General features: G+C 37.4%; 2 pseudogenes; both read left to right on the forward strand.

The window, feature by feature from the left end:
- On the forward strand, positions 1–25,765 carry LOC149246276 (cytochrome P450 709B1-like; annotated as a pseudogene).
- Positions 10,035–22,909, forward strand: LOC149246277 (adenosylhomocysteinase 2 pseudogene; annotated as a pseudogene).
- Positions 25,766–26,160: the final 395 nt, after the last annotated feature.

Raw genomic sequence — 26,160 nt, forward strand, 5'->3', positions numbered from 1 at the left:
ATGGATATTGACATTATAAGCAGTGTTGAAGCATTGGCTGCTATTTTAGTTGTTTTGTTTGGGATCATAGTTGTCAATCTCCTTAGAGATCTCATATGGAGGCCTGATGTGTTCCACAAGGCCTACACGAGCCAAGGAATAAGAGGTCTACCTTACCAGATCGGGAGCAAGCCAAAAGAGACAGAGCTTCTCATGGAAGCTTATTCACAGCCTATGCAGAATATTTCTCATGACATTTTTCCTAGAGTCATGCCACACTACCATAAGTGGTGTCAGATATATGGTTATCTCTGTTATTCATTCTCTTTTCTTTAGAGACTTCTTTTACTTTCATATGTTGCTCTGGTAGTTATTGGCCTGCTAGAATCTACAACATATACTTGCTGCTAGTCGTTTGGAGTTTTGCAATAGTGTCAATGTTGACACAGGGATTGCTAAACAGTTTGAAATCGATGTCTGATTGGGTAATTTGTTTGTGTTCAGGAGAGACCTTTTTCTACTGGTATGGAATCCGTTCAATCCTCTACATTGCAGAACCAGAACTAATGAAAGAAGTTTTATCAAACAAGTCCGGGCACTATGACAGTTGGAATCCGGCTAGGTCTCTTATACTGGTTCTGCTCGGTCAGGAACTGGTCACCATAAATGGATTGAAGTGGGTTCATCACAGGAGGATTGTAAACCCTGATTTCAATATTGATAAACTTAAGGTTTGGACTCTTGAAACGTCCTGCAATCACTGTAGCAGTATAATAAGATTTGCAAATAGATGATCAACTATAACAGCTTCTGGAATAATGAATTGAAGATTTTGGCAGTATAAAATCACCCTGTATGTCTAGGATTATTGAACATAGGTATGTTGGTCAGACCTTGCAAACCACCATGAGAACGCGGTGTTTAATAAAGACGGAGTGTCTGAAATTCACAAAAACTGAAAAGACTTAATCAATTGGAGCAATTTTTTTACATGGCCATTTGATATCTTATTTTTAAGTGTTTTCCTCTAGCCTGTCAAATTACATTTGTATCCTGTGAATTTGCCCATCTCTGCCAAACAAGCATTTACATTATCAAGACTATTTGTTAGACTCTCTGAGCGTTGGAGCCTTATAGAGTATGCTACTAACTTCAGTTAAGTTCAAATGAATGACAAACAATGGTGAATAGAATGGCTGGTTGCACTTCAACCATGCTCGAGAATTGGCAAGAGATGGTGGCTCAGGCAGACTCTCATGGCAAAGAAATTGATGTTCATAAAGAATTTATGGCATTAACAGCAGACATCATATCCCATACTGCGTTCGGTAGTAGTTTCAATGAAGGAAGAGAAGTATTTGAATTGCAAAGAGAATTAAAAGAAATGGCTTTTGAACCTGAACGTTTTATCTTCATCCCAGGAAGCCAGCAATTACAGTGTATTTATATTTGAATTATATAGTTTTGCATGTGATTGCAAGTCCATGTGTACTTTTGTTTATGTCTTCTTTTAACATTCTCTGGGTGCTGCGCTTTTATGGGTCAATGCCATAATCCTTAGATTTCTTACTTTCGCATAAAGCTCCACCAAGTGGTATACATAGTTCATAGAGATTTCGCACAAGTATAATGCTTCTTAGTACTTATAATTAAGGATTGTGGACTGACATTCAGTGGGTTTTTTCAGATATATTCCTACAAGAAAGAACAGGTATGCATGGCAGATTGATAGAAGGATTAAAGAAATCCTAAGTTCTATAATTCAAAGAAGGTTGGAGCCCAGAACAACAGCAACCAGTCAGGTTGACTATGGAAATGACCTTCTTGGAATCATGATGAATTGGGTGGCATAGAAAGAAATCTAACGTTAAGTATGGATGAAATCATGGATGAATGCAAACTATTTTTCTTTGCAGGCCATGAGACATCTTCCAATCTGTTAACCTGGACAGTATTCTTGCTTGCAAGTGGACAGTATTCTTGCTTGCAATAAACCTGGATTGGCAGGAAATATTAAGAAAAGAAGTTAACGGTATTTGTGGCACAGATGTACCAGATGCAAGCATGCTTAGCCGTATGAAATCAGTATGTATTCCATCACTTTTCTCAGTTTTGAATGAATCATTCTTTTTATTTCTCATTTTTGTCCTATTTAAGGATAGGAAACATACTAGTCATTGATACCAAGTTAAGGACATCATTGATACCTATTTAAGGATAGGAAACATATTAGTCACTGATACCAAGGCAAGTTCTTGTTTGCCCATCTCAATAAATCAAAACAGTTAAGGACAATTTTCCATTTCATTTTACATATTCCATATTCTTTGGTTTTGTCAATTATTGAAATAATAGCAGAGAAAGAAAGAATAGCAAGAACAAAATGAGAGAAGACCAAGAAATAGAAACTGAATGTGTATGTGTTTTATTCAAGAATGACTTTTCATCTACATGAACTTTCGATATATTCATGTCATTACCGTTACATAACTAAAATCTAAATTGGTTACAAAAACTGTTTAACTACGTTTGTTTAACCAAGTTCGTTGTCAAACTAACAAACTCCACCTTGACAACAACTTTCCCATTCATCATCTTTCCTGCAAGCCAAGAGAAGCTAAACACCACCGCAACTTCTCTACTGTAACTGGCTTTGTGAATATGTCTGCACAATTTTCTCGTGTGTGGACCTTTTTAAGAGCTACTTTTCCACCATCGATCACATGTCTCAGAAAATGATATCTCACATCAATGTGCTTGGTTCTGCTGTGATAGGCAGGGTTTGTGGCCAAGTGAATAGCACTTTGACTGTCACAAAGTACACTCACTTTCTCCTGCGTTCTTCCGATTTCATCGAGCAAACCCTTTAACCAGATTGCTTCTTTACTGGCATCTGAAGCAGCTATATATTCAGCGTCGGTAGTGGACAATGCAACCGTGTCTTGAAGCTTTGACATCCAACTAATTGCTCCACCTGCAAGAGTAAAGACGTAACCTGTAGTAGATCTTCTTTTGTCCAAATCACCTACATAGTCAGCATCTACATATCCGCAGACTGATCCTTCACTACCATTAAAGACGATGCAATGATCACTTGTGCCTCTTAGATATCGAAGCACCCATTTCACCGCTTGCCAATGTTCTTTGCCTGGATTTGCCATGAACCTGCTGACAACTCCAACTGCATGTGAAATGTCAGGTCTTGTAGATACCATCGCATACATTAAGTTGCCTACAGCGTTTGCATATGGTATGTGAGACATATACTGCTTTTCTTCATCAGCTCTAGGACTCAAAACCGAAGAAAGCTTAAAATGGGAAGCTAAAGGAACATTAACAGGTTTCACATTATTTATAGAGAACTTTTCAAGTACCTTCTCCACATACTTCTGCTGTGATAACCAAAGCTTACCATTTTTCCTGTCTCTGTGTATCTCCATGCCCAAGATATGTTTTGCTGCTCCAAGATCCTTCATATCAAACGCCCTAGAGAGTTGAGCCTTTAACCTGTTGATCTCTTCCATGCTTTTGCTTGCAATAAGCATATCGTCAACATACAAAGCTAAGATAATGAATATGCCATTAAAACTTTTGAAGTACACACAATGATCATACTCACTTCTTATAAAGTTCTGGCTCACCATGAAGGAATCAAACTTCTTGTACCATTGTCTGGGAGACTGCCTCAGACCATACAATGATTTCCTGAGCTTGCAAACTAATCTTCTGCTGCGACCTCGTACAAAACCTTCTGGTTGTTCCATATATATCTCTTCGTTCAAATCACCATGTAGAAAAGCTGTTTTAACATCTAATTGTTCTAACTCAAGATTAAGCAACGCAGTTAGTGCCAACACAGTACGTATAGAAACAAGTTTTACAACTGGAGAAAAAATCTCATGAAAGTATATACCTTCAACCTGAGAATACCCTTTTGCTACCAGTCTCGCCTTATACCTCTCGATACTACCATCAACTTTCCGTTTCAGCTTGAAGACCCATTTACATCCAACAACACTTCTCCCTTCAGGAAGCTCTACAAGATCCCAGGTATTGTTCTTGGCTAAGGAGTCCATTTCTTCTTCCATAGCCTTTTTCCATTTCTCGCTATCTGTATCATCTATCGCTTCCTGATAACAAGACGGTTCCCCATCTTCAGTAACCAAAGCAAAAGATGAAGCAGAATCTTCATACCTTTTGGGAGTTTTCCTCGTCCTTGTAGACCTTCTCAGAGCGACTGGTTGCTGAACTGGTTCAGAAACTTGCACTGGTTCAGAAGCTTCAACGGCTTCCTTTGTGTCTTCAACACCTTTGTCTCTAGAAGTCTCTCCTTCCTTTCGACTGTCACCGAAAGATCTAGCCTCCAACTGAACTCGTTGACTCGGCGATACCTGTTCCTGTTCAATTCTTTCAACATTTGATTTTAACAAAGAGGATTCATCAAATGTTACATCTCTACTAATGACTATCTTCCGCAATGTAGGATCCCACAACCTATATCCTTTCACTGCATAGTCATACCCAACAAAGACATAACATTTTGACTTTGGATCTAATTTTGAACGCTGATTTTTCGGAATAAGAGAATAAGCATCACAGCCAAATATCCTCAAATGAGAATAGTCACAAGACTGACCTGTCCAGACTTCTTCAGGAATTTTACAATCAATTGCTACTGAAGGTGATCTGTTAACCAAATAACAAGCAGTAGATACTGCTTCTGCCCACAACTCCTTTTGCAAGTTAGCATTGCTGATCATGCTTCTGGCTCTTTCCATAAGAGTCCGATTCATACGCTCAACAACACCATTTTGTTGAGGAGTATAAACAGCAGTTTTGTGTCTAACAATGCCCTCATCCTTACAGTATTGTTCAAATTCAACAGAAGTGAACTCACCACCATTGTCAGTTCTTAGACATTTAATAGATTTGCCTGTTCTTTTCTCTACCATTACTTTAAATTGTTTAAAGACATTGAATACATCAGCTTTCCTTTTTAGCAGATAGACCCAAACTTTACGAGAGTAATCATCAATGAACGTTACAAAATACAAAGCACCTCCATATGACATAACAGGGGAAGGCCCCCACAGATCAGAATGAATGTAGTCTAAAACATCTTTACTATTATGATTACCAACTTTAAATCTCTGTTTACACTGTTTTCCGTACACACAATGTTTACAGAAATCTAAATTCAAGGATTTCAGACCAGGAAGAGATTTACGTTTCATCAGTATGTGAAGACCTTTCTCGCTCATATGACCCAAACGCTGATGCCACAGACGAGTACCTGCTTCTTCCTTTTCTGACGCAACCGCTACTTCACCGACCTGAGTACTTCCTTTTAACCTGTAAAGATTCCCGACCTTTTCTGCCTTCATAACCACAAGAGCACCTTTGAAGACTTTCAAGACGCCATCCTGACCTGTAAACTTATAACCATCTGAATCCAACACTCCCAAAGAGATTAAATTTTTCTTCAAATCAGGTACATGTCTAACACTAGTTAATGTTCTAACTGTGTTATCATACATCTTAATCCTGATATCTCCCATCCCAACAGTCTGACATGACATATTGTTACCCATAAACACAGAACTACCGTTTACATTTTCATACGAAGTAAACCAATTTCTATGTGGGCACATATGATGCGAAGCACTAGAGTCTAACAGCCAGCTATCAAAACTCTGAGAGACATTACATTCAGGTGAAGTTTCATCTATCATACACAATTCTTCAGTAGATAAAACTTCGTCTACAATACCTGAATCAGCCTGATTCGCTTCGTTCTTCAGGTTTTCGGATTCCTTCCGTTTCCAACAGTCCTTCTTCAAGTGTCCAACTCTGTTGGTTAATGATTTTGTCATACAAAGGTTTTCAAGTTTTTCCCACAAACCTGACGCCGTAGTCTCTTCAACGATGTTGAAGAGAACTTCATCCGCTAGACATAACCGGATGGTACTGAGAGCTCGGGCATCCAAGTCCTCCCAGTCTGAAGTAGTCATGGTTGTGGGTTTCTTAGTAACCCCATCCAATGCCTTGTGCAACCCTTGTTGCACAAGCAGATCCTTAACCTTCAGTTTCCAAAGAGCAAAATTGCTCTTTCCGGTGAATTTCTCCACCTCGAATCTTGCATTCGACATCTTGGCCATTTTCCCTCCTTCCTAGGATTTCAGGCTTTAAAAAAAAAAATAACTTCCCCAATTCAAACAGAAAGACAAGTTTCAAATCCTTTGATTTCTTGCAAACCCTTTTGTTTTTCTAGTTTCATAACATTCGTGCAAATCCCTTGCAAACTTGTTCTTCTACAATATTTAAAAAAAAACAACAACACCCTTTTCAATCTCTGCTGCTATCTTTAAAATCTGAACAACCTTTGCTGCTATCTTTAAAATTTTATGAAAATCACAACAACAACCTTTGCTACTATCTTTAAAAAAACTGAACAACCTCTACTGCTATTTTTTTTTATAAAAAAATTCTGCTCTGCTGCTATCTTTAAAAAATTCTGCAAACCCGTCTCTTTTTAAAAAAAAAAAAAAAATTCTGCTAAAAAAAAACAATACCCGTCCACAGGGCCGTCCTCAGGGATAAAATTCTGCAAACCCTTTTTTTTTTTTTAAATTCTGCCAAAAAAACAGTACCCGGATTCTTCAAACCTCACAACGCTATCCAGCCGTCCTCAGGAATTCTATCTTCAGCGTAAACCTCACAACGCTGTCCAGCCGTCCTCAGGAATTCTGGCCGTCCTCAGGGATTCAGCAGCCTCACAACGATGCACAGCAGACACAGCAGCGATCTCTCACGCACAGCAGACAACAGCAATCTACAGCTTCAATGCACAGCCGCAATCTCAGCAATAATCAACAGCTTCACTGCAGCAGAATTCTTCACGCCGTCCACAGCAGCATTCTTCACGCACAGGAGTTCGTCCAGGCTCTGATACCACTTATTGAAATAATAGCAGAGAAAGAAAGAATAGCAAGAACAAAATGAGAGAAGACCAAGAAATAGAAACTGAATGTGTATGTGTTTTATTCAAGAATGACTTTTCATCTACATGAACTTTCGATATATTCATGTCATTACCGTTACATAACTAAAATCTAAATTGGTTACAAAAACTGTTTAACTACGTTTGTTTAACCAAGTTCGTTGTCAAACTAACAAAATTGTTGGGTATACGAACAAAGTCCCACATTGATTAGAAGTGGTAGAAGTGGGAAGGATCATGGGTATATAAGGATGAACAAATATCTCCATTGGAATGAGGCCTTTTGGGGTAGAGCCCAAAAACAAACCCATGAGGGCTTAGGCCCAAAGTGGACAATATTATACCATTGTGGAGATATGTGGTGTCCAGAGTCCCAACAAGTGGTATCAGAGCCAAGTTCGAGGTTACCCAAGTGGATGAATCCTCGGAATGCCGAACAAAGATGGTGAGCCCCCGTAAGCCTGTGGATGAGCTCGGTTAAACAGGCGGTGTGCTTCGGATTCTTCATGGACGTGTCTTGTTCTCCAACACGGTGAAGAGGAGTTGACCTGGGATGGAGCAAGCTCTCGAGACAGGTGGTGCTACCATGTAAGGCGTGCGCTTCCAACGCATTGGAGCGGAGAATCCTGGTTGGTAGAGAGGGGAGAATCCTGCGAATGGTTTGAGGGGAGGCTCGATGGTCCTTTGTTCGAGGGGAGGATTGTTGGGTATACGAACAAAGTCCCACATTGATTAGAAGTGGTAGAAGTGGGAAGGATCATGGGTATATAAGGATGAACAAATATCTCCATTGGAATGAGGCCTTTTGGGGTAAAGCCCAAAAACAAACCCATGAGGGCTTAGGCCCAAAGTGGACAATATCATACCATTGTGGAGATATGTGGTGTCCAGAGTCCCAACATCAATCAACAAAACTTCAGCAATCATTTTTGTTCGTAAGAGTCATCATTTAATATATGTGAATCAACAATGATATATCATGGAACCAAAGCGTAGCCACACGAGTGTTAGCTCCCTGCATAACCAAGGAGAGGAAGCATGTCTGCTTTGTTCCCTAGCTCAAAAGTATCTACATCTTTCCTGAAATTGTCCTTCTGGTTTAGATCTTTATACTATATAGCCAGCTGTGATTTAAAAGCTATAACTTTTCTGGTATAGATCTATATAATATATAGCCAGTTTTCATTTGAAAGCTAAAACTTTTCCCAACATCAATGGATAAAAGTGTCCTGATTTACTAAAATAAAATGTATTTTAATAAATAAATGGACTCAACTTTTTAACCTTGACCATTAATTTGAAACTTTGTAAATTAGAGAACTTAAACTTTAATTCTTAGAAATTTCTACCAAATTTCAAACAAAATTTAATTAGAATATTGTATTTTACCAAATTCAAAGTCAAATCTCACCCTTCCGGGTTCTGGAATCATTTTCCAAGCGAGCTTGGTAACTTTGATTTCAACCCTACCAACTAAGCGTCACTAGGTAGTACAACGGTATCAAGTACACGATAAACTGATCGACTCTGTAGGTATTATTTCTCATTTAAGCGTCACTAGGTAGTACAACGGTATCAAGTACATGAATCCATTCTGGGTTCAGGAATGATTATTTCTGATTTAAGCTAGCCTAGTGACGGTTGTCTGGTTTTTCTGGCTGGCAGATGACTATGGTTATAAATGAATCTCTACGGCTATATCCACCTGCGCATTCGATAACAAGAGAAGCAAACAAGGAGATGAAGCTCGGCCCATTCTCACTCCCAAAAGGCGCACTCTTGAGTTTCTCATATTTGGGACTGCATCACAGTGAGAAGTTCTGGGGCCAGATGCAAACATGTTTAAGCCCGAAAGATTTGCAGATGGTCCTACAAAGGCAGTTATTTTTTTGCAAGGAAATTCCAAATACACTGTCACATTAGTTTAGTGGTTGCCATTTATTAATATAAGTATGCAATTGGGGAATGGAAATGGCATCCAAAGTAGAGACCATGAAATTAACAAACCTTGGACTTCGTGTGAGATCACTCCCTTATACCCTAATTTTCTTAGTAGTTTCTCCTATGATATGGTGAAGCATGTATCCCAACATAGACTAAATTAAATTAACACCCAGTTTTTCACTAGTGTAGATATTATATCTTGTACCAAATGGAAGTACTTCATAGTCATGGCCCTCCATATCAACATTTTCTTCAATAAATATCTTAGGCTTGAAGGTAAATGGGCTCTTCCATATAGTTATGTCTTTAAAAACGGCTTGCATATTTACATGTATATTAGATCCATTAGATATATTATGACAACCAATCGTAAATATTTTATGTTTTTCTATGCAAAATCATTAGAGAAGTGGGTGGACATGCAAAGGGCCTTCTTTGTGATATATTAATTAATTATAGATGATGAAAATCAATGTCACTCATCACTTTATCTAGTTTGTCTTGTGATAAAAATATAAACATACCATTCCATAGATAAAAATATTAATAAGACCCCTAGAGGAGCTATTAATGAAGATGATCCCAAATAAACACAATACGTTTTGTCAAAAATATCTTCATCCCAACATGATGCTCACACTACTATGTGATATTGTCTATATTTCTTTTATTTTTGCTTAATCTTATGTCACTCCAAACTTAATATATCCTCCTAAGAACATTTCAATCCTTGCATATAAATCTTAATATTAAATATGCATTAACCTTTACTATAATAATAATGGATATAAATAATACAACCTCAAAAATTCGAATTCTTAAAAAAAAAAAAAAAAAAACTAATTTTAACTTTAACACCCTTTATATATATCTAACCTTTTATATATTATACACGATAAAAAATTATTTTGTTTCAAACTCTTTTTCAAGTCGCCTAAATGTATTTTCCTATAATAGTTTTGTGCTTATTATCTTAATATTAAATGAAATAGTAATAAATATAAAAAAAAAAAAATCGGGTTGTTCTTAGTTTCCCATACCCGGTTCGATTTCCTATTCTTTCGACTAGTTCAATTGATTCTACAAGGGAGCCCATAACTAAAGGGGAAAAATGGAGAGCGGTGTGGAGATTGCTAGGAGCCACAGAACTGTTGTCCCTCCTCACCATGACACTACTAGCGGGGCCGCAGGATTTACTCTCAGCATCCATGGGGTGCAGAGTCTGGATCGAAGTGCTCACGCAAAAATACCAAAAGCTCAGGTCCCGTGCACTCCTTTCTCTCATTTTTTGCTCTTCAAACACATCAAATACTTAAATCTTTCTAAATGTATGGATCAATTGTAGGACCAAGATATCCAGTTGGCCTCCAAATCCCTTAAAAACCTAGTTAGGGAACCTTGACCAACCACAGGAATGTATTTCAAATCTAGGGTTTGTGAATAAATGTACTTTGTTGAAGGATGTTGCCACTTTGATACCAAATTTGCAGGATTTAGGTATTAAGGCCTTGACTAGGGTTTGCAAAAGCTTAGCCCTATTTATAGCAGGAAAATCCTCAAGTTTTCCTACTTGTTCTCCTTCTCATACCTTGACTACACTTTGTAGTCTTGTATGCAGCTCCTCAACACATAAGCCCCTCAATACATCCGAATTACCCTCTAATGGTAGCGATTTCCAGTGGAATTTGGTCACAACCCTTTGTATTTTCTTCTCGGATTCTCAACGAAAGTGTGAAATTCCACATTTAGCACAACCGTCACCTTGTGAGCAGATAATGTAACGTTGGGACTATCAAGAATGCACCAGCGACAAACACTCTGCTTATGTTGTAGTAATCTGCAAGCTGCAATGGTGTTTTGGAATGCATGTAGGAAACACCATTCACTGCATAACATTGTTTGCCATTGATGATGGGGGCTTAGTTTGAGAGGATTATTGTTCGATTAATGTTGATTTTCCCGTAGTGGAAAGATTCCTGTGGATTGGGACGAGCCGCACTCGCTGTCAAGTTCCATCTGTACAACAATAGCCATTCAAATTTTGAGAACATGTTGACTCCAAACTTTGCCCCCAACCTGGATGTAGGCAATCTCCTTTAGGTCCTTTCCTAGGTTAGCCCTAATGCATACTTGACATTGTGGTCTAGGGTTAAAAAGCCTAATTAGTTTGTCACAGATGAAACTCCTAATAGGAGCTGAAATTTGCACCAGGAACCCCCAAAATTACTTGGAAGCCCAAAAAGATTAACCTAAATAGGGAAGGACAGTTGAGTGGTTTGTTTTGCAGAGAAATCTTCCTCCTAGGGATACAACATCACCATTGTTTCAGCATAACCAAGGGCCCTGAGCACAGTGGGTTTTCTCTTTAAAAGAGAACAAGGAATAACCCTTTGTTAGGTTATGGGTGGCTGAACTGTGCCAATTGTAAGGCTCCCAGACTTCCTTTACATAGGGCTTTATGATGGTCTTGGGTAGGATCTAGCTCCACAAAATAGTCCAACAAAGTAAAGTGTTTGAATTTATCACAGAGAACAAAATGTTCGTTATCAGGAATTCCATTCTCATGAATGTCATTACCTTTGTCAATTTTGTGGAAGAATAAAATGAAAGAAGATAAATTACAAAACGTAGAAAGAAAAGTAAATAATAAAATAGAAGAAGAGGGAAAATGTAGAATTTCAAACAGGATTATTTTTTCCCTAACAAAGTTAAAGTTTTCACATTGGTATGATTTGAATCTTAATCAATATACGTTTGTTTTCTAAATACTTTCTTTGATGCTATCTGTTTGAATTGATTATGCAACTATTTTAATTGAATGGTTTATAATTATTTTTTCATTCAAGTAATAGTTCTGATTCTTGAATTTTTGTTAAGTGTCTTTATTTTCTATAGTACCTAGTGGTATCTTTAATGTGGTAGTGATTTTCAACTTGAGACCTAGATGTAGGAAATTGATTGTGTTTGTTTTCAACTGGCTTATTCTTAAGGTCATGGTTGTCTGTTTTTTTCTGGTTTGTTTATTATGTTGTCTAGTTTTTTTTAGATACTCGCCAAACCTTAAAGAAATTAAGGTTGTGAAACACAAGAAAGTTCGGAGAGCAAGACTGTATTACTTAAGAGAAAAAGTCCCGAGGATTTCAACCTTCAAATAATGATTCTAGGACTTCGAAATCTAACTCCATCCATTCTTATGAATGCTAGTTGCTTATGTAGGTAAGTAGATGATTGACCAATACAATCCAATATATGTAAACGGAAGGTGGCAAATGTGGGCATTGCAAATGTTGGCCACCATATGTTATAAAAAAATTTGGGACATCTTTGTTTGAAGTTGAATTTTTTTTTCCTCCCATACATGTGACCAACAAATTACATGAATTTATTTACATCTTATTTTGTATGGCACTCTGTTTGATGAATGACAAGATATTTTTTCTGATTAGTTATGAATGTGGAATAAAAATCCTTCAGTTTTAGAAGCTTTGAGGAAGAGGTTTTGATTTTTTTTTGCTCTTTGATATTTGTACATACTTCTTCTGCTCCTTGTTCTTATCTCTGTTCATTGTGCACATTTTATGCTTAATACCAAGGCATGTTCTCAACAAAAAGTGTGCAACAATATCATAAACGAAGGATATAGAGAAGACCTTCCCTATTGTGTGTCGGATTCAAAGTGAGTGGTAAACCCTAAACGATGAAGTTCATGGTTGTCTATTTTTTTTCTTTTCTGGTTTGTCTTTTTTTTTTGTCTGGTTTGTTTCAGATACTCGCCAAACCTTAAAGAAATTAAGGTTGTGAAACACAAGAAAGTTCAGAGAGCAAGACTGTATTACCTAAGAGAAAAACTCCCAAGTTTTTCAACCTTCAAATAATGATTCTAGGACTTCAAAATCTGACTCCATTCATTGTTATGAATGCTAGTTTCTTATGTAGGTAAGTAGATGATTGACCAATGCAGTCCAATATATGTAAATGGAAGGTGGAAAATGTGGGCATTGCAAATGTTGGCTACCATATGATATAAAAAAAAATTGGGACATCATTATTTGAAGTTGATTTTTTTCTTTTCTTTTGAATCAAACCCATACATGTGACCAACAAATTACATGAATTTATTTACATCTTATTTTGTATGGCACTCTCTGTTTGATGAATGACAAGATATTTTTTCTGATTAGTTATGAATGTGGAATAAAAATCCTTCAGTTTTAGAAGCTTTGAGGAAGAGGTTTTGATTTTTTTTTTGCTCTTTGATATTTGTACATACTTCTACTCCTTGTTCTTATCTTTGTTCATTATACACATTTTATGTTTAATACCAAGGCACGTTCTCAATAAAAAGTGTGCAACAATATCATAAACGAGGGATATAGAGAAAACCTTCCCTATTGTGTGTCAGATTCAAAGTGAGTGATAAACCCTAAACAATGAAGTTAGCAAATACATCTTTTAAATCACTGTTTGAATGTTTTCAAAACCGATATTTGAAAGAAGAATTGTTGGTGGTCAAACTGTTTTTTATAATATGTTCCTACCGCAACTGGCTTTTAGCATAAGAGAGTTTTGACTCTGGCAATTCATACCTATTTAGACCTCCATGTTATATATGTAGGCTAATCGGGAATTCCTTGTTCATTATTCTCTCTGTGTAGATTTTTTAATATTTTTTAATCTACATGTCTAGCGCAATATTGTAATTACCTAAGAGAAAAACTCCTGAGGTTTTCAACCTTCAAATAATGATTCTAGGACTTCGAAATCTGACTCCATTCATTGTTATGAATGCTAGTTGCTTATGTAGGTAAGTAGATGATTGACCAATGCAGTCCAATATATGTAAATGGAAGGTGGAAAATGTGGGCATTGCAAATGTTGGCCACCATATGATATTAAAAAAATTGGGACATCATTGTTTGAAGTTGATTTTTTTTTCTTTTGAATTGAACCCATACAAGTGATCAACAAATTACATGAATTTATTTACATCTTATTTTGTATGGCACTCTCTGTTTGATGAATGACAAGATATTTTTTTCTGATTAGTTATGAATGTGGAATAAAAATCCTTCAGTTTTAGAAGCTTTGAGGTACAGGTTTTGATTTTTTTTTGCTCTTTGATATTTGTACATACTTCTGCTCCTTGTTCTTATCTCTGTTCATTGTACACATTTTATGTTTAATACCAAGGCATGTTCTCAACAAAAAGTGTGCAACAATATCATAAACGAAGGATATAGAGAAGACCTTCCCTATTGTGTGTTAGATTCAAAGTGAGTGGTAAACCCTAAACGATGAAGTTAGCAAATACATATTTTAAATCATTGTTTGAATGTTTTTGAAACCGATATTTGAAAGAAGAATTGGTGGTCAAACTGTTTTTTTACTCAAACATAATATGTTCCTACCACAATTGGCTTTTAGCGTAAGAGAGTTTTGACTCTGGCAATTCATAGCTATTTAGACTTCCATGTTATATATGTAGGGTAATCAGGAATTCCTTGTTCATTATTCTCTCTGTGTAGATTTTTTCATTTTTTTTAATCTACATGTCTAGCAAAATATTGTAAATAGAGAGCTTGAGTCTCAGGGTTGTTGAAAAGTGTAACTAGGTTCAGTTTTCATAATGACATGTGTAATTGTGATTTTATGTAATTGATGTAAAGAAGAAAATAAAATTATTTTTGTAATGCCTGAATCATGGGTTTCATGATCAAGAAATTTTATTTTAGTTAAGGTTCCCATTGTGAGCCTATAGGTTTTGTCATGAAGTCATAAAAGTCAAATTGAGTCAATGTCATGTATGAATGACCCTTCTTGGGCATGTTACATTTGTATATGAGTCAATGAAAAAGTAAAAAAGCCCTCTAAGACCAAGCTCAAGCTCCTCCAAGAAGTCGGCCTCAAGATGATCTCCAAAACGCATGTCGGCCTAGTCTCCAAATCAAGTTGGCTTATTTACATGAGAAAACTACTATAAATAGGGCAGCTCAGCCTCATTTGAGATAGATTTTCGGTGAAGGTCTGAAGCAAGGAAGAAGTGTGAAAAGGTCAAGGAAGATAGCCTCATAGCCAATGAGAATAAGGAAGGAAAAGCGAAGTTGTTTGGGTTTGTTTTAGGGCTGAAATCCTCCACACGTGCGAAGAATCTATGTTGTCAAAACTGTAGAAAGAGCCGAAGTATCACAGTCATACTTGAAGGTCGAATCTAGGAGGAAGTTAAGGTGAATCTCAAGTAGAGCTTGAAAAAAAGATGTCTCCTTCTAGAGCAAAGAAGATTAAGGGTCAAAGTTGGTAAAATCACATGTGCTAGGGTTTCTGAAATAGGGCCTAGAAGTGCAGTGTTGAACCAAGGGGTTAGGAATAGTTTGCGGAGTGCCAGTGAGGGATGGCCCAAGGAAAGGATAGGCTCTGGTGTCTATCTATTGCCCTTGCGAAGCAATCCGAGAAGCGTGGGAGTGTTGAGAAATATAAGCAATTGAAACCCACTAAGAAAAGTTCAAATTCAGGGACAAAGCACTAGAAGGATTTAAACAATTGCAATGTTAAATCAATTTCAAGAGGTAGGAGGATCGAAGAATTGTACTGTGAATCCTCAATCTAGGGGAATTTTTACCAATTCTGTTAGGAAGATGCCAATTTCACTTCATGAGCTCCATTATACTGCCAATAGGGCACAATATGAGGAGTTGAAGAAAAAATCCTTTTTTTCCTTATAGACAGGGCTTTTTTCCTTATAGACAGGGTCTTCTTGGGTATTTGGGCTTCATGTCTAAAGGTTCTCCCCAAAATGTGGATCTGGAGCAGGGCACAATGCCCATTCTTAGTAATGAATGGTTTGTGCCTATTTTCTTTTGTAATTTCCAGATTGAAAATTTGTTTCCAAGTCTTTTTATGTTTTCATTTATGTGCAAGCCATTCAAGGCCAGTGGATTTTTATTTCTTGAAAATATGGCAATTAGGCCACATAGAATAAGGTAACATTTGACCTGCAATATTCATTTCAGGTGCTGCTACTAGATAGACAATGTGTGGAGCTTGGTTAAAATGAGGACTACTGAAGATCCTGCTGCTAGAACAGTGGGGAAGTTGTCAAAATCTATCATTTTTAAGAAATTCAGAGGTAATGATGTGCAGTGTGTTGAAAGATAAAACTTGTGAAGGAAATCTAGGAGAGAAATCAAAGCTACTGATTGGTAGCATGAGATTTCCATTCATTGGAGAAACTCTCGAAAATATTTCTCCACTCAAGACCTTCGATGGTGGTCCCTTCCTTCAAAAAATAATTTCAAGGTATCAAATTTAGTTCTCCGTAGTTCTGCATTGTTGCACCCATATTAGCTTTTTTGTTTTTCAATTTATTTATTCATGCTACTGTGCGTTTGAGATATAATGAAAATATTTCTTCGGTGTTGAATTAATGAACATGTATGGAAACATATTCAAAATCCACATATTTGGGAATCCTACCATCATAATGGCTAGTGTAGTGTAGTGTAGTGACTATAGTTTGCAATAAAATTAGCTATCCATCCTTACTTCCTTGGAGGCGTGTGTTGTGACTTTATATCCCAACTTCATTAGAGACCTACATTGTGACTTCATATATTGCACATTTGTAGTAGTGGAAAGTAATCATAGGAAGAAGGAGAAGGTTATTAATGTGGAATGGACTCCCAACATAGGGATACTGCATTGTAGTAGTAAGACCTGCAATTCTTATGAGCATCACATAGGTAACAACCACAAACCAAAGAGGGCCCACAAGGCATGACACCAAAAGCACTTAGTGATGTTAATGGTAGAGTGAAGGAGGATGCTATAACATTGGGGACCTGCACTCCAAAGGAATGGAATTACATCTAAGCGTCTTAACGAAAGATTGTGCAAATCTAGATGTATGATTTAGATCTCATGCACTGGTCCTACTTGTGCTTGTGGCGGGGAGGAGGCTAATTCGATTTAGCAAAAGCTTTGCAACGTCACAATTGCATTTTCCCTGAGAAAGGATTGTGCAAAGCTAAATGTAGGATCTAGATCTGATGCAATTTCCCTAGCTGCTTATGTGAAGGGAGATAGCTATTTCGATTTAGCAATAGCTCTACAGCATCAAAATGCATTTTCCTTTAGAAAATATTGTGGGGAACTAGATGTAGGATCTAGATCTGATGCACTTGCTCTACTTGCTTATTTGGTATTTTGCAGGAGAGAAGGCTATTTGATTAAGAGAAGGCTTCTTGATTTTGCAATGGCTCTGCAAGATCACAAGTGCATCCAATATCAGTTTTTGGAAAAAGAAAATAAAAATTAAAGAGTTAAAACTATACACCCAATAGAGGGATGCAAGTGAGTCTGCTTCTGGCTAAAGCCCAAAATTGGGAAGCAAGTATGGGAGGAAAAAATCATAAACCCAATACACGGAATGGAGAAACGTATAACGAAAACACACCTCAACATGAAAAAGACTAGTATTAGAGTTAATAACATAAATCCAATATAGAGAATAGAAAACCCAATATAGAGAAGCTAAAACCATAAACCCAACACAGAATGGCACAGAAATCACAAAAACAACACCAGGAAGGCATCTAGGAAGGCCAAGGGGAAGTCTTGGCAAGGAACCCAAGAAGGCTTAAATAGAAAATGTTTATGCAAATTTCCACAGTATCATACAGGGGAGGGAGTTTCCTAGTCTAATCTCAAGTAGAAAAAATGTGTGGAATTGTCCAACTAATAGCTGGGAAGTAGCAAAGACTGTTAATAATAATCATAAAGTGGACCTTAAAACTATGAAAAGGAAAAGTAGGTAGAAGGTGGTGCACAAGGAGCCGGTGTAGTTTAGCCATTAAACTGTTTGCAAGCTTATTATTATTATTTTTTTTGGGGTATATACCCATTATAAACTTTCTTCATAAGATTAATCTGCTTATTTATAAACTTTCTTCATAGGATTAATCTGCTTATTTATTTATAGGAAGCTAGGCAAGAGGAAACTCATGTGTTTTGTGTATATGGAATACCTGGCGTTGGAAAGACGGCGTTGCTAAAACAGGTCTACAATTTCTGGAAGCCTTTCCAAAGTTGGATTGAAGATGTGATTTGGCTCACAGCCTCTCGAACCTATCAAATTTCAGACTTACACAGTCAGATTGCTAAGACAATCAATTTAGACCTCTCGGGCTTTTCTAGTCATAATACCCAGAAGATGATATTCTCTCAAACACTTTTCATAGAAAATTTCTTTTGATATTAGATGACGTGTGGACTCCCCTAGATCTACTGGAAGAGTTAGGTGTCAGGGAAGGTTGTCGTCGTAGCATAGTTTTATTCTCTACACGCAACAGAGATTTGGCATTAATGGAGGCATACAGGACACTGGAATTGGAGCCCTTGTCTATGGAAGAAGGTTAGGAACTGTTTGAGAGAGTAGCTTTCAAAGGCAGCGATGTTCCAGAGGAGTTAAAGGAGTGTGCCCAAAATATTGCAGACAAGTGCGAAGGTTTTCCCTTAGCCATAACTGTATTGGCTAAATCAACGATTGGGAAAACAACTGTAGATGAGTGGAATAATTATGTATCTCTGATAAAAAGTGAGGATCCTTTTTTTCGAGATATTCATCCCCATGTTCATAAAGATCTGTATCTGCCACTAAAATGGAGCTATGACGATTTGTCCAATTCAAGCTTGCAAAATTGTTTTCTCTACTGTGCCATGTTTTCAGAAGATGAAGAAATTGATGTGGATATCTTGATGAGAATGTGGATTGTTGAAGGCCTTGTCAAGAGAAGATAGGCTACCTATTCAATGGACATGGTCACCGTGCACAGCTACTCAAGGCATCTTATAGATCGTGGTTTGTTCGTTGATAAGCAGCTCATTGGCAATGTTAAAAAACCAAAGAATGTGTGGAAACTGAAGCACATAAGAGTGCCACATGTTATTCTTTACAGATGCACAAAGTTGGGATTGCAAGAGAATATTTCTACGCCAGAATCAAATTGAAGATCTGCCAAATGATTTCGGTGGCTCAAAAGTTGTAAGTTTAAACTTGTCCAAAAATCCATTATCTGGTCATGTTCCACAAAGCTTTTTCCACGGCCTCACATATCTGCAGGTTCTTGATCTCTCCAACACTAGTATGGTGTCAGTGCCAACATCTCTTAGTCAACTCACATGTCTAGAGTTTCTCTCATTGAGTCGTACTCACATTTGCGATTTCCCTCCAGCCATATGCAATCTTCCACGGCTTCAATTTTTAGATCTTTCCTTCTGCTATATAAGATCCCTGCCTCCCACCATATGCAATATTTCAAGGCTTCAAGATTTTAACCTACTGGGCTTAGAAAACTTGGTGATTCCACAGGTGAGGGACCTCACAGAAAGGCCAAATGGATTTCCAATGCTAGAGAGGGTGGATTTGGTATCCATGTCCTACTTACAAAGTATGGTGGGGTCATTCACTACCTTTCGTTTCCGTAAGATTAAGGATTGCCCAATGTTGAGGAGGTTAGCTATGGACATGCAGAGCTTAGGGAATTTAACGGTATTAATGGGGGAACGTGATTGGTGGGAACAAACAATTTGGGACGATTATGGAATGACAAGAGCACGCCTGGAACAAATATTTAGAGTTTTGTGAACCTCTAATATTGTGATGTTTTATTTGTCTTTAGAGCTTTGCTAATATTGTGATGTTTTATTTGTATTTACATCTTTGTGAACTGGTAATATTTTTGAGAAGAATTTATTTGTATCTAAAGCTAAGTTCTGAACTGATAATATTATTGTGATGCTTTATTACTGGACTATGCAAATTTTGGCCTGAGTGGGTGCAAAATTCTTGGCATGTGTCACTTTGTTGATGCCCAACCATGTATACACTGAGAATTGAACCTGGGTTAGTTGGGGTAGACTCACATCAAGCTTCTGCTAGACCACAACCCAACCTACATAAACTGAAGCACACTTACTAGAGGTCATGTCTGTTGTTACTGAAATTGATGTTGCATGAAGATGGAAGCTAAACTTATATGGGAAGTGGTGGACATATCTAGTTTAGCTGGAATTTTATTTAGAGATTATAGATCCAAATCAGCTCATGTCTTTCTTTGTTCCAAGATTTTAGTTGAGTGAATTTTCCATGCAACCTCCTCCTACCATAACATCATAATGCACTTGTTAGTTAGGCTTCATCATTTTGCTTCATTGCTTCTGTATTGTGCTATCTTTCTACTTGTACAATGTATGAATTGCATTAAAGAATAACCTCCCTTACAATTAACAAGGATTTTTTGGGGCTCCATTTTAGACATTAATAGAATTTATATGCTCTTGATTTTGTAGGTCAAACATGTTGCCGTTTCACTACCAGAGAGGTTTGGTGTGCCTCAGTGCGCTGTAAGATACTCTGAATTTTGCATTATGAATGTCAAATTAGAATAGTTATTTGGACATTTTCTTTTTACATTTGAATTTTCTATAATCTCTCACATGAAAACTAAGTTTGCAAAGCCTACATTTATGGTTTTATATATTCTTTGATATCTGGCAGAATTGCTTTCTATTTTTCAAATATAGATTAAAAATGTTTTGACTTGTTTTCTTGTATGGCCATTAGTAGAAACCCTCCTATCTTGACACCAACTCTTGCAAGTACCCCTTTAATTACAAATGACAGGCCTTGAAACTTTCTCGGGTGTTAAGAAGATTACCATCAAGCCTTAGACTGATAGGTGGGTGTTCCCTGACACCAACAGTGGCATCATTGTTCTTGCAGAGGGATGTCTGATGAACTTGGGTTGTGCAACTGGCCACCCAAGTTTTGTCATGTCTTGCTCCTTTACAAACCAGGTAAATATTTCTAATGCCCTGCAACCATTGCTTGTACATACTAGATTGCTCAGGCATACCAATCCCTTGATTATATTGTTGCGTATGATCCATTGCTATTTGCCAGAAATCCCCATTCCCTGTACCTAGCCCCGTTACATTAAAACTCATGCAACATATGGTGGAGTGGGTCATGCATGTCATAGTAGTGTCCAATTTCACCAATTAATGTCATAGCCATGCTCTCTGTGCTTTTTCATAAACATTATGTTGTTTTTTAATAGATGTTTTCAGGTGGGCGTGGTGGGGATGTTGAGATCTCGTCTAGAGTTTTTGAAATGGGATCTTTCTTATATGTTGTGATTTGGATTTGGATTCTTGCCTCATTTCTTTGTCGCTTGTTGTTTTTTAATAGATGTTTTTAGGTAGATGCGTGATTTTTGAGATCTGGTCAGGGTGCTTTGAAGTAGGATCTTGTCTAGGTGTTGTGGTTTGGATTTGAAATTTGTTCTCATTTATTTTGAACTCACACTTTTCTGGTGGGTTTGTTGTTGTTTAGATCTTGTCAGGGTGTTTGAGATGTGGAATCTTGATTAGTTGTTGTGTTTTTGGTTCTAACAATGAGTTTTGTGTTTGTTTTAAAGCAGTTAGGATCTCATCATCAAACTGTTATACAAATTTATAGTATAATATGGTAAATTTCAGACCGCTATTTATCAGTTTTGACAGTATTATCTTATATCTGTTTAGAGCATTAGGAAGTATCTTAATCTTAATGCTAATATTAATCATGCGATACCAGCTTCTTGATGTTGGATCTGATATGGCCTTGGGGGCATTTTGGTCTCATTCATGATGTTATGAGTTGCACTTCTCTTGTTAGTTGCCTTGATTCTTCAGTGTCATTAAGATCACATCATGATGCTTTTGGTATAGTTAGCTTGCATTGCATTACATTTTAGGATTCACTAGTTTCCACTACATTAAAAAAAAAATCAATTTTTAGGGTGCCAAATCAATGTGAGTTCATGGTGAGTGTACAAGCATCTTCATATTTGAAATCAAGGACCTTTACATATATTCAATTATCTAGCTATGATGGGTCAATATTAGCTAAGGTTTTGAAAGCTAATTGGACTTGTATTGAAGTTTTGAATTATTGTGAAATTATAGATCCAGGGCCAGATTTCTTAGATTTTTTTTTCTTCAAAATTTTTCTATTTGCGATTCAATTTGTGTTGATTCTGATTCTCTTTCTTCTTTTGCAATTTGACAACTTGCATGGATGTAGGCACTCTCTCCCATACAGTCTTATGAGAGCCACATATGTCATGATTGCTCGTAAGGTTGTTGTTGTTTGTGGGTTTGGAGATGTTGGCAAGGGTTGTGCTGCAACCTTGAAAGTCGCTGGAGCTAGGGTCATTGTTACAGAGATTGATCCTATCTGTTCCCTGCAAACACTTATGGAAGGCTTTCCTGTTTTCACCCTTGAGGATGTAGTTAGCACTGCTGATATCTTTGTGACAACCACTAGCAACAAGGACATCATCATGGTAGATCACATGAGGAAAATGAAGAACAATGCCATTGTTTGTAACATCGGTCACTTTGACAACGAGATTGATATGCAAGGCCTTGAAACTTTCCCTCGTGTTAAGAAGATTACCATCAAGCCTCAAACTGATAGGTGAGTTTTCCCTGACACCAATAGTGGCATCATTGTTCTTGCAGAGGGACGTCTCATGAACTTGGGTTGTGCAATTGGTCACCCAAGTTTTTTCATGTCTTGCTCCTTTACAAACTAGGTAAATATTTCTAATGCCCTGCAACCATTGCTTGTACATACTAGATTTCTCAGGCATACCAATCCCTTGATTATATTGTTGTGTATGATCCATTGCTACATAGGTGTATGTTCCATAAATGGTGCATAATATCTACCTTTTGCTGCAGGTCATTGCTCAGTTAGAGCTCTGGAATGAGAAGAAATCAGGGAAGTATGAGAAGAAGGTTTATGTGTTGCCTAAGCATCTAGATGAGAAGGTGGTTACTCTACACTTGCCCAAGTTGGGTGCCAAGATAACAAAGCTTTCTCCTGATCAGGAAGAGTATATCAATGTGCCTGTTGAGGGACCTTACAAGCCTGCTCACTATTGATACTGAAAAGATCTGACATTTGGGATGGCTTGTTGGATGAGTAGCAAATGTCCTCGTTGTTTGCAAATAAAAGAAATTGTAGCATTTATTTTTGGTAGCTCCGTTGTTTTAAGGGACCTTACAAGCCCCTCCTCACTACATACTGAAGAGATGACATTTTGGGTGAGACCTACTCGGTGAGTATCAAGTAGCAATGCTCCTTGACATTTAAAGATCTGGCCTCTCTTTGTCAGCATCTCCATTGTCTCGGTAGAATTATAATAAAATTTTGCTATTGCTTGTATGCGTGGCTGCTAAATTTCTTGCAGCATCACATCAAGCATCTGTTTTTAAGGAAGCATGGGCTTGCAACACCCAAAAACCAAAAACCCATGCACCTTTCTCGGGACCTACTTGTATGCTAAGTCTTACAGTTATGTTTTTAATAAATCATTTTACATACTCTTGTTGTTTTTTTGCGCAGTTATAATCCTACTCCTTGTCTTAAAAGTTACTCTGATATTGAGCTCATATTAGCCATGGATTTGCTTCTCCATGCTTCATATCATACTGTTGATTTCTCTATCATGTACCTTATGGTGAGAATTTTGTGTAAGTCATCCAGCCAATAAAGCAATCCAGCCAGCCAGCCATCCCAGCCAGACCAGCCGTACCATCCCCCATCCACCCCAGCTAGTCCATCCATCCCATCCAGCCCGTACAGCCACTCCTTACAGCAAGTAAGCGATCCCATCTGACCAAGCAAGTAGTTACGGGATTATCACTGGGACACGTCACTCGTGCTGCTATTGCGCTGGTTACCTCGTGAAACACCAGCGCGTGGAACCTTTAGCCAACCAAATAGACCAAAGCATACTCATATGGACTGTACAGTTGGTCAAGTCAAGCTAGTAATGACCTAACCCAAGCCACCTTACCTCCCTACCTGAACTGATTTCAACGAACCATACAAGCCATACATCCAAGCTAGTTAACCCCATACCCCCCTATCCATCTCACTAGACCTACTACCAATAGATATTATCCCTACCTACCTCACCCAATCAACCAAACATACACTTAGTTACTGGTACAAGGAGAGCTATAGGTACTAGTACTGGTACAGCTATAGGTGTTACAGCCATACTCCAGCTAACTAATATACAATTTTTTTTATCCGGTCACTTCTTGTTTAGAGGCTCGTTCCCCCCCTATAAAGTAGTTGCCATGAACTAAAAAGTGTATATCAGGACGAGGTCGCAGAAGGGAGAGACGGATGAACGTACCAGCTAGAGGATGTGATAGGCACATACTCAAGGCACCTCCTATAGGCATCTCCTATAGGCATCTCCTATAGGCACTATCCATTAAGGCCCCTAAAGTGTATCAACTCATAGAATGGAGGTGCGGCTGCGCCTTCCTGCCATTTGATATAGCAAGTCATAAGGCAAGTCATATTTCCTGGTACAACAGCTTTCCTGGTACAACCCTTCCTTCGGTAACTATCCTTCCTTAGAGTATCCTCCTTATTTCACTAGATATGATCCTCCTTCCTTAGTCCGTGTTCATTTATTTACCTCTTCTATCTGAAAAGAATTGACTCTTTTATGCTCAGGAATAGGTTTTAGATGTGACCAATCATGCCTCACGTTAATATGCCGTGATGCGCAAGATGACGTGAACGGTGAAGCAGTTCATGAGCTGGACCAACACCCTTTCAAAGAATTGACTTAAAGGTAGCTGGGCCCCTAACCTAGTCTGTAGCACACATTTCCCGTCAATTCCCTCTATTCTGCAGCACACATGCCATTCTCATTCCATTCTGTAGCACACATTCTATTCCCGTTCATTTCATTCCCATTCATTCCTTAGTCCCATCCTTATTCCACGCACTAAAAAATCCTTGCAATCCCCCTATATGGAGCTTCCGAGGGGGAAAAGGCCATAATATTAGGAACCGAGAGCTCAAGAAGGGACACATTAATATGAATGAGGAATCAATGGCTATAAATGTAGTTTTCAGGATTGCCATAACTCTTCACATAATTCTTTAAAGTGTGTTAGCTCAATGGAAGAGCGCCTGCCTTACAAGCAGGAGGTTGGTGGTTTGATTCCACTGTGCATTAACATGAATTAATCGACTATTTTGTAGTTTATTTTTAATTAAATGCTTTTTATATCGATTTATTTCAATGGTGAGATATTTCTAGATTCATTGTTTTATATTGTCTCTAGAGAGACAAAAATAAAATTGTCTCAAGAGAGACAATAATTCTTGTGTTATATATTGTCTTTATAGAGAATTTTTTAAGACAATAATTTTTAAGACAATAATCTTTAAGACAATAATTTTTGAGACACCCGCTTAAAGACAATATTTAAGACAATACACAAGTTTTTTTTTTTGTCTCAAGTTAAGACAATATACCCAAAAAATGTCTCAAATATTGTCTTAAAACCCCCCATTATGTAGTAGTGTATCCACTTGCGCATTCAATAACAAGAGAAGCAAACAAGGAGATGAAGCTCGGCCCGTTCTCACTCCCAAAAGGCACACTCTTGAGTTTCTCATATTTGGGACTGCATCACAGTGAGAAGTTCTGGGGGCCAGATGCAAACATGTTTAAGCCCGAAAGATTTGCAGATGGTCCTTCAAAGGCAGCCACTCACCCAAATGCCTTTTTACCATTTGGTATGGGTCCAAGAACATGTATTGGCCAAAATTTTGGCTTGTTGGAGGCCAAGACTGCATTAGCTATGATTTTACAGAGATTCTCATTCACTCTTTCATCGGCATACAAGCATGCTCCCATCGCCATGGTTACAATACAGCCTCAGCATGGCATGCAGATTATATTCAAACGTATCGAAGTGTAAACATAATGATTTGTTCTTGTTGTGTCACTAGATGCTTATGTAGCAAACCAATCCTCCAACAAACATTTCATAACTGTACCCATATATGGAGTACATGACCTTAGTGTTGTTACATTTCTTCCATTTGCATGGTTATTTGATGGGTAATTTCTTCCTTTCCCATTGTTATTTGATGAAATATGTATATGTTTTTTAAATTTATTTATTTTTATTTTATTTTATATTTATATTTATATTATTATTATGTAGATAAGTATATTTTTCAATTTAAGATGAATGTATCTTAAATGCCAACTGTGATTTTGTCCATGTTTTTAAAGTAAAAATAAAATATTTTATAAATAAAAACAATGTCAACTATAATTAAAAAAAAACTAATATACATGTTTAGATAG

Source organism: Pinus tabuliformis, chromosome 7 (assembly GCF_031772625.1).
Source record: "Pinus tabuliformis cultivar Carrire ecotype Pingquan chromosome 7, CPIR1, whole genome shotgun sequence".
In the NCBI taxonomy this organism is placed as follows: domain Eukaryota; kingdom Viridiplantae; phylum Streptophyta; class Pinopsida; order Pinales; family Pinaceae; genus Pinus; species Pinus tabuliformis.